General features: G+C 43.8%; 1 pseudogene; it reads right to left on the reverse strand.

Moving 5' to 3' along the window:
• Positions 1–138: 138 nt before the first annotated feature.
• The window catches only part of LOC124854480, a 37,551-nt pseudogene continuing 27,496 nt past the window's right edge, over positions 139–10,193 (reverse strand).

Here is a 10,193-nt window from a genome sequence, read left to right on the forward strand (position 1 = left end):
TGATCGTAGAAACACCATAAACTATGTTTGCTCCATCAGCCATCACTGCATTTCATCTGGGTATGCATACTTTCACCATCAAAGATTGATGAGATATTCATTTCTTTGATGTGATAAGGAGGGAGAAGAGGAAAGTGGAAGATGATTCCACAGGAGAGGAGCTTGATAGCTGAAAGCTCTGGCTCCTACTCTACTTTTAGAGACTTTAGGGACGACAAGTAAGCCTGAATTCTGGGAGCGCAGTGCTCTAGTGGGTTGATATGGTACTATCAGCTAATCCAGGAGAAATGTGGTCTCTTTTCTTGGTTCTTGTCAGGACACGTGCTGCAGCATTTTGGACAAGCTGCAGAGTCTTTAACGACTTACTGGTGGAGCCTGATAATAACGAATTACAATAATCAAGTCTGCATGTAACAAAGGAATGGACTAGTTATTCTGCATCTTTTTGAGACAGGACATGTCTGATTTTTGAGATGTTATGCAAGTATAAGAAGGCGGTCATAGAAATTTGTTTTAAGTGAGAATTAAAGGACCAATCAGGATCGAAGATCACTCCCAAGTTCCTGACTGTTTAATTGGAAGCAAGGGCAATGTCGTCTAGCGCAGCTATATCATTAGATAATGTATCTCTAAAGTGTTTAGGGCCAAGTATTAGAACCTCTGTTTTATCTGAGTTTAATAAGAGAAAATTGCAGGTTATCCAGGTTTTTATGTCCTTGAGACATGCTTAAAGTTTAGTTAATTGATTACACTGTTCAGGTTTTATTGACAAGTATAACTGGGTGTCATCTGCATAGCAGTGGAAATTTACCGAGTGTGTCCTGATAATGTTTCCTAGTGGAAGTATATATAATGAGAATAAAATTGGGCCGAGCACAGAGCCCTGTGGAACACTGAAGTTAACTTTGGTGCGCACAGATGACTCATCAATAATTTGCACAAATTGGAACCGATTTGAAAAATATGATTTAAACCAGTTTAGGGCGGTTCCTTTAATGCTAATTAACTGTTCTAGTCTCTGTAATAAAACGTGATGATCAATAGTGTTGAATGCTGCACTAAGATCTAACAGAACGAGGACAGACACAAATCCCTGATCTGAAGCTATTAGAAGATCATTGGTGACTTTAGGCAAGGCTGTCTCCGTGCTGTGATTGGCTCTAAACCCCGACTGAAAGTCTTCATATACATTACTTTCCTGGAGAAACTCACACAGCTGTTCAGAGGCATTTCTTCCACTGTCCCGCCACCTTTTTGAGAAGGGGTTTGATTACAGCTAGTTTAAAGGACTGTGGTACATATCCTGATGATATCGACAGATTGATTGTGTTCAGTAACGTTCTATCAATTAGGGGCAGAATTTCTTTAAGTAATTTTGTGGGAATGGGATCTAAGATACAAGTTGTTGGTTTAGAACATGAGATTATTTTGGTTAGCTGATCAAGGGTGATCCGAGAGAAGCTGTCTAAATAATTGATAAGATTCTCAGCAGTTTCTGAGATTTCTAGTCTTGATAGGGTATTAGTGCCAATTGAGATGGTTGATTTTATTTCTAATAGTTCGAATTTTATCATTAAAGAAGTTCATAAAGATATTGTTATTCAGGGTTCGAGGAATACTGGGTTCGGTGGAGGTGTGACTCTCTGTCAGCCTGGCTACAGCGCTGAAGAGAAACCTGGGGTTGTTCTTATTTTCTTCAATTAATGTGGAGTAGTAGGCAGCTCTTGCTTTGTGGAGGGCCTTCTTATATGCATTAACAGCATTTCTTACATGTACCACTACTGTTAAAGGAGGCAGAGGAGTAAGTGAACATTAGATACTCGGAGCAGGAGAGAGCAGTGGAGCAAGAGGGAGGGAGAGAAGCCATCGCTAATATATTAGCCTGGTAGCAAGGGTGAGCTCAAACAGAAATATCTGGTGACACGCAGATGGAAAGACACAGAGTCGCTGAAGCACCAGAGAGTAGGGGTTGGTATATGTGGATGTTTAACTTTAGACCGGCGATTTAGCCGTAGTAATATGGAGAAATATCGGTGTTAGCAGAGGAGCTAGTTCAGAGAGAGTGACCACCACCAGTGGCAGGAAAACAGGAAATGATGCAATTCGCTTACTGTCGTACGTCAGTGCGTAGTACGTCGGTACCAAGACACCTCGGTGAAGTTTCAACCAGAGTTAAAACTGGTTCAACTTCAACCAGTTAAACAGTAGTCCGTTTCAACCAGATGGACTACTTGCAGTTTCCAGTAGGTGGCAAATATTGTCCTTGTCGTGAACCTCATTGTACATGTGCATTTTGAGGCAGATTGGAGCACTACCTGTTTGTTGGCGTTCCATTAAAATGCACGCCATCGCCATTCCATGTAGAGGCTTAATTTCCACAACATGGCATCACCAGCGTCTCAATGTTTCCCTGACCAATTTTGAGGTGGATCACGTGAAAAAGCTTCACATAAATAGGGCGAATGGGCTAGCTGCAGGACACTTAAATGTAAAACATGACATTTCCTGTTACAGCTAGAAGGCGCTATGCCTAATATTGAATATTATCATATGGCGCTGTTCAGGACGGGACCTTTGTTGTACATATGTGGCTTTAGGCAGATTGAACAATATACATGGAAGTTATGAGCACTTATTGTTTTCTGGCGAATCATCAAAAATTCGCCGCGCCCCCTGACGAAAACTCATAGTTTATATAACTTTAGATATTTTCTTTGTGTATAGTTTACCTAATAAGATATCCAGCAGTGTATGGCACCTCCTTTTATTTTGTCTTAATAGTGTTTGTTAATAGTACTGTATATGTTTCAGGAATGTGTACTTAGTAAACACTAGTAACCAGACTCAGTCTGTAGCCTAATGATGCATTCTATACTTACTATCTGAGCACAACGGCAACAACTAATAATAATTTATCAATCGGCTGATTATTATTATTTTTGTATATATATTATTTTGATTTAGTTTTTTAACTTTAGTTTTTTAAAGTTAGATTGTGCAGTATGCAGTTTACTGTTAGCTATCTGTTTTTGAGTAAAAATGACTGACATGTTTATTATTGGAATTAAATAATTACCTACTATTTCACAAAGAACTGGTGTCCTTCAATTTTTGTTAAATCGTAGTGGGATGGTTACTGAGTATGGCACAGTACAGCCGCACCAAGAATATTTGTCACCAGCCACCACTGGGTTTAGTGTTTGGCGTCTAGGCTCCAGCTTAATCACTCCCCCATATGATTACACAGATAGGATGGGAGTGATGAGCAAATACTTGTAACCTGCTGTCGGAGCCTACAGGTGGATGTAGGCTGAAGCAACTGGTAGCAATACTGCAGCAGCAGTGCGAGCAAAGGGGGTGATGGGAAATTTCTCTCTGCTTAAATAGGGTGTGTATTATAGATGGTTGTGGAAAGTGAGGTATGTCACATGATGTATCTCACATGATTGGAGCAGCGCAGCTCAAGTTGGCTGCCTGAACTAGCTTGCGGGGTTCGATTCATGTGTGCCGATTTTCATTATTCTAGGTGAAAGTAAAGGGGTAGGAAGACCCTTGTTGAAAATTTGCAGGGGGTGCTATCAAGCCATTTTTGGACACATGTTCCCAATCACATTAAAATACGTAAATTTTCACCAGACCTGGCACGCCAGGTGACTTTAGAGTATGTTAAATATGCAGGAAAAGAAAATAATAATCAGAGCGAAAACAATAGGTCTTTGCACTGTCGTGCTCGGGACCTAAAAAGAAATCCTGGTGTGAGTTTTACAGTCCTTTTTCCTGGGGCATATCTGACACCTCTTTCTCTTACTCGCCCCGAGCGGGGCTGCTGCTAGGGCTATGGAGGAGGCCGGACGCTCGGGTCGAGCGTCGTAGTCAACAGCTCTCTGTGCGGCGGCGGCGGCGGCGGCGGCGGCTTTTACAGCCTTCACAACCGTGACAGACGCTTCCGTGCGGGGGATGCGCTCCCTTCGTGCGATGAACGGAGTCACGAGAGCCTTTCCCAGCTGCTCTAGGAACACCCTCCGCTTGTTCCGCTTGCCTGGCATCCAGTCTGGGTTGATCTCTCTCCATATCACAAAGGCGTTGTAGGAAGAGACGTCGAGAATGTTGTGAAAGATGACCAGGGGCCAGTGCGCGGTCATCCTCCTGCAGCTGTACGTTCCGATCACCTTGTCTAGGTTGTCCACGCCAACTTTGTTGCGGTTGTAGTCCAGGACGATGACCGGTTTCCCGTCCTCGCGGTCGCTGATGTTGGCCTCGGCGTGCCGTGTGCTCAGGAGCACCACATTCCTGTTTTTCTTTGGGATGTAGGACACCAGAGTGGCAGTGGGCGTGAATGCGAACTTGGATGAGAACACCTCTCTTCCCTTGACCGCGAGCAGCCCGGTCGGGAGCTCGGGCTTGTTCTTCCGAACTGTGCCGACCACGGTGAGCTTCCTCTCCAGGAGCTGCCGCGCGAGTTCGTAGGAGGTGAAGTAATTGTCGCACGTGATGTTACGACCGTGCAGTCCCTCCGTTACATCGAGCACTACCCGCAACCCCTGGTTCCGTTCTGGGCGTCTGCCGCTCGGCTTTCTGGTGTACACTTGCATCTTCCAAGCGTAGCTTGATTTCGCATCGCAGGCCACCCACAACTTGATCCCGTATTTCGCCGGCTTGCTGGGCATGTACTGACGGAATGGACACCGGCCTAGGGACAAAAAAACAGGAGGAGATGAGATGAGGACGAGGACTAGCAGCCGCTATCCACATAACATAATAACATAACATAACATAACATAACATAACATAACATAACATAACATAACATAACATAACATAATAATATTTTTTTTAAAAACGAAAAAAAAGACTAACCTCTGAACGGAACCAGTTGCTCGTCCACGGTCACTTCGGGCCCCGGGTTGTATAGGTGTGGTAGCCGCGACACCCACGCGTCCCAGACCTCTCGCACGGCCGCCAATTTGTCCGTGGCTCGTCTCGTGCATCTCGTCGAAGCGGTCGTCGAAGTGCAGCAGTCTGGAGTACGTGTGGAAGAGTTTTAGGGATGACGAATCTGCAGAAGCATCACCCACTGGGTCGTAGTCTTCATCGCCGCCGTCGCCTTCGTAGTCACCGTCGTCGTCGTCTTCGTCGCCCTCTCTGTCTTCTTCTCAGTCTGCTTCTCCATCTCCTTGTCCGTCCGCTTCTCGGTCTGGCTCTTTCGCGTCCTCTTCGGGTTCAGAGGATGGTTGCTGGGAGAATAGCTGTTGGAGAACCTGTTCTCTGGTGAAACGCTCCTGACGCGACATCGTGCCATGGTCCGTGAGAGAGTGGCACACTGAGACTTATATGTGGGTCTAATGTACCCCCCTTAATTGTAATTGGAATCAGGTGTGGGTCTAAATGACCCCACAGAGCACCACAGCGCCCTCTCTGGGGGTCTAAATGACCCCTCCCATGACAATCGAGAATGACAATCCATTGGTCTCAATTACCCCAGGAGAATTGGATAATGACAATCCTTGGGTCACCCTAACCCTAACCCTGACCGGCCAGGGCTTGCGTATGATCACACGCACGCACTCACGCACGCACGCACACACACACACACACACACACACACAGACACACACACACTCTGGGTCAATCCGACCCAGGAACAACACAAGGGTTAAAAATACACTTTTTGTTAAAACTCTGCATCCTGGGTCCATCTGTCTCACCATCCCTGACACAAGGAGAAGCAAATTCTCTGTTTGGGAAGTGGAACTTAAAAGAATAGTTCACCCAAAAATGATAATTCACTCATTATCTACTCACCCCTATGCCGATGGTGGGGTGGGTGAAGTGATTGAGTCCGGAAAACAGTTCTGGAGTTTCAGGGGTAAACAGTGTAGCTGCCAGGTAGCGGCCGAATCCAATACAATTGAAGATATTAGTGAACTATCTTCAGACATATATATATAAAATCGGCCTCCATACTGCTCCTGTGGTGTATTCCAAGTGTCCACACGCCCCAACAATCATATTTGACTCTAAACGAGGTCATTTACACCGTGTTTTACATTACATTTTACATTACATTTCATTTAGCTGACGCTTTTATCCAAAGCGATTTACAATAAGTGCATTCAACCATGAGGGTACAAACCTAGAACAACAAGAATCAAGAAAGTACAATTTCTTCAAGAAAGCCAAACTACAAAGTGCTATAAGTAAGTGCCATTTAAGTGCTACTAGATAGTGTTAGTTTAAACTTTTATTCAAGGTATAGTTGGAAGAGGTGTGTTTTTAGTTTGCGGCGGAAGATGTGTAAACTTTCTGCTGTCCTGATGTCAATAGGGAGCTCGCTCCACCATTTAGGAGCCAGGACAGCAAACAGTCGTGATTTAGATGAGTGGTTAGCTCGCAGTGAGGGAGCAACAAGCCGATTGGCAGATGCAGAGCGGAGTGAACGGGCAGGGGTGTAACGTTTGACCATGTCCTGGATGTAGACTGGACCAGATCCGTTCGCAGCACGGTACGCAAGTACTAATGTTTTGAAATGGATGCGGGCAGCCACTGGTAACCAGTGAAGGGAGCGGAGGAGCAGAGTAGTGTGAGTGAACTTAGGTTAAAAACCAGTCGAGCTGCTGCATTCTGGATGAGCTGCAGAGGTCGGATGGCACTAGCAGGTAGACCAGCCAGGAGGGAGTTGCAGTAGTCTAGGCGTGAGATGACCAGGGCCTGGACCAGAACCTGCGCCGCCTTCTGAGTGAGAAGGGGACGTATTCTCCTGATGTTGTGCAGCATGAATCTACAGGAACGTGTTGTTCTTGCACTTTTAGGTGTAAAACCATAGACTGTATATAAAGATGGACGTAGTGTCCGTGACATCACCTGTTGGTTTCTGAAGAGTGAAAATTAGGCTCTCAGTGAGCGATTCACCCGGCGCCATCTTGCTGGTGCTGACTCCTCCTAGTTCCTGGCTAACCAATAAATGGGCAAAGAGGAGGAGCGCGAGTGGAGCTGAGGTGGGCTTAGGGACGACTGACAACAGAGCTCAACGTTATCTGGTTAGCTCATGCTAAGGACTTGATGTGGACCGTTATCAACAGCACTGTGAGAGATTATCACCTTGAATATTACAGATGAGGTAGAAAGACATTGTATATATTTGTACAATATGTTTATTTCTTTCAGTACATCAGTTCTGGCTAAGATGATCTGTGGTGCTTCCACCTGCTGAACACAGAATAAACTGTACGTACCAGTCTTGGCTGCTTAACACAGCTGATATTACACGTGTCAAAAGTACAAAAGTATTGTAATTATTATTAATTGTATTGTATCGTTTCTGTAAAAAGTATTTACAGACTGTCTTTAATCTGAGGTGTTGCTCCTTTGTATCCTACAGATGTGACAGTGATTTCAGCATAAAACATCCTTTTATAGTGAGTTTCTTCTTTTCATTACATGAAGCACTGCAGCACCTGATGCCCTCAGCATCCACTGTGGCAGCAGCAACATGGTGGAGATCGGCAGCTTCATGCTGGTCAAAATGAGAATTAGTGTTCATCAAACCAATGTTCATCTTTAACTGTCTGAAATGATACACTTTAGATATAAACCCAGTTTTTTATTTTTCTTCTTTGCCATGAGACAGAACACAGTCAGCACAGCTGTGTCCTTCAGGCTCGTTCGTACCATCGCTTGACGGTTTGTTTTTTGTAGTTTGGATTTTTTGCTCAGATTGAAAATAGGTCATGAAAAAACGGGTCACGGGCCGAACTTGATTTTGATATTTAATTTGTATGATTTCTGTGACCCGGAAGTCAGATTACTCGGATCAATAAGTCATAAGCGAAACGTTGTTAAAACACAAACGCCGTCTCTTTCCCACCGTAGTAAGGTAGACAACAGGCTACAAGCCCATTTTCATCAATATGAGCCGTCCTCCGAGCTGGATACAGAACATTGTTCTCTATGTACAGAGTGTGCAGGGACCGTCTACAAAGTGCTCCAGAAATGAAGAGGCTCAGTGAACTCGACCATGCAGTGTCTACAGTTTGTGCTGTGACTGCTGCCCTGACTGATAATGACTGATGTAGCAGTTTTGGGCATGGATGTGGTTTCCCCCCCGCAGGTCACACATGCAGCTCATGTCCACTATGCCACTAATCATCTCCAGCAGTATAACCATGGCCATCCCTCCCTGTTGCCAGTTTATACAGTATGTTTACACAGTGTTCACCTGCCTGCCAGCGAGCCCTGCCTGCCTGTTACCTGCCTAGACCACGTCTGTCAGCGAGACATCGCTGCATTCTCTTCCCAACACCTGCTTCCTGGCTTTTTTTATGTTGCATCATGTTGATCTCTCATCCACACACTTAATATCTGTGTGAAAATTTACTTGAATTTTAAAATGAATGGCACACTGCAACTATACGAACCATGAAGCATAACTGGTGGCACTGACAGCTTTCAAGGATGAGCAAATGTACTAATGCACAATGTGATATGTTGACTGTGTATTCAGAGGGCTCAGGTATACAGCTCAACTTGCAAATGAGTCATTTATCGTCTCTCTTCTCTTTCACTCTTTCTGTATCTTTTCCTCCCTCCTTCACAGAGACACTGATCGTTGAAGAAGGTGAAGATGTGAAAATGAGACTGTCAAGATTTAAACATCAGCTGCATCGAACTTAAAATTCATACCACACACACACACACACAGTGCCTGAAGTTTACATCTCAGGGAAACAGGAAATATTTGGAGGGAGAACACTCCATACTCTTTCATTCTTTCATCCTTTTGCTTGCTGTCAGCCATCACAGTCATGGGTTGTTGCAAGATCCAATCAAAAGCCCATCCTGTCTTCCTCAGCAAAGCTAACTTCCTGTTTGGCAGAGCAGTAGTAGTCTCACTGAGAGTGTATTCTGAGAGAAATGTTGTATTTTTGTTGAGCACAATTCATGCTGTCTGTTCTCATTGTATAAACGAATCATGAGTTCTTTACTAGTTTTTTAATATGTCACATGTATATTCTGCTTTCTTTTCTGAATTCTCATAGCTTAGCTTGGTTGTGTATTGTCTTACTCAGTACTAAACCAAGACAACCCTCTTTCCTTAACTTTAACCAAAACCTTTATCTGTAAAGCATTAATAAAGGTTTATTGAGGTTGTCACACCACAAAAAAATGTTATTATAAAAAAAAATCAACAAGTTCATACAATTTAAAAATGTCAACGTCATAAATGAAAAGCAGTACAACTGAGAAGGTGAGGTGTCTCTCAGTCTATTTGCTATAACATACAATCTACTTGGGTGCCTGGGCGGCTGTGGCTGAGTGGTAGAGCGTTCGTCCTCCAACCAGCAGGACAGCAGTTCGATCCCCAGTCTTCCCCATCTCCATGTCAAAGTGTCTTTTGGCAAGATGCTGAACCCTGAATTGTCACTCATAGAACAAAAAAGTGCTACTAATGGGTGTGAATGGGTGAATGGCAAACTGTAGTCATCAAGACTAGGAAAGTGCTATTCAAATACAAACCATTTACTTATGTCAGGCTATGTTGTGCTAATCTCCACTGCATCATCAAGTCATTGTTTCTGACCCTCTCTAAAATGCTGAACACTAAATTTATGAAAAACAGTTAAATGGTCAAAAAATTCACTTAATTTTGTTAATTAAATTGTTTCAGGAACTAATTCAAGAAATATCTCTCCGTCTATCTGTGTGTGGCAAGCATATCCTGAAAAAATGCTCATCTGATGAGGTTCACACTTGGCATGCATATTGTTGACGTCCAAATTTAGTGCAATTCGGACACACAATAGGTTTAAACAGGCGACCAGAGTTCTGCAGTAGTGGCAGCTGAAAATCGTCAATGGAAGTGATGGGCAACTATGTTACAACTAACCCCATTTGGGGTCCTGTAAACTGAGTCGAGCTTCACTGAACTTTGAGTAAACAGGTGAACAGGTTTTAGGTAACCTTTTTCCTCAAATTTCTCAAGTACACTCTACTTATCCAGGCTTAGTGCAGTTCATCTATTTAACCTTGAATTAACACTGAACATTAACATTGTTGTTAGTTGTTGCTTGCTATTAGCATGTTAGCAAATGCTAGCATGATTTCTTATTGTGGTGACCTATCATTAAATGTATAACATGGTCAGTCTTTGAGTTAAACCCTCAGAGGATTTCCACCAAACCTGCAACCCTATAGCC

The sequence above is a fragment of the Hippoglossus stenolepis genome, chromosome 11 (genome assembly GCF_022539355.2).
Source record: "Hippoglossus stenolepis isolate QCI-W04-F060 chromosome 11, HSTE1.2, whole genome shotgun sequence".
Taxonomy (NCBI): Eukaryota; Metazoa; Chordata; class Actinopteri; order Pleuronectiformes; family Pleuronectidae; genus Hippoglossus; species Hippoglossus stenolepis.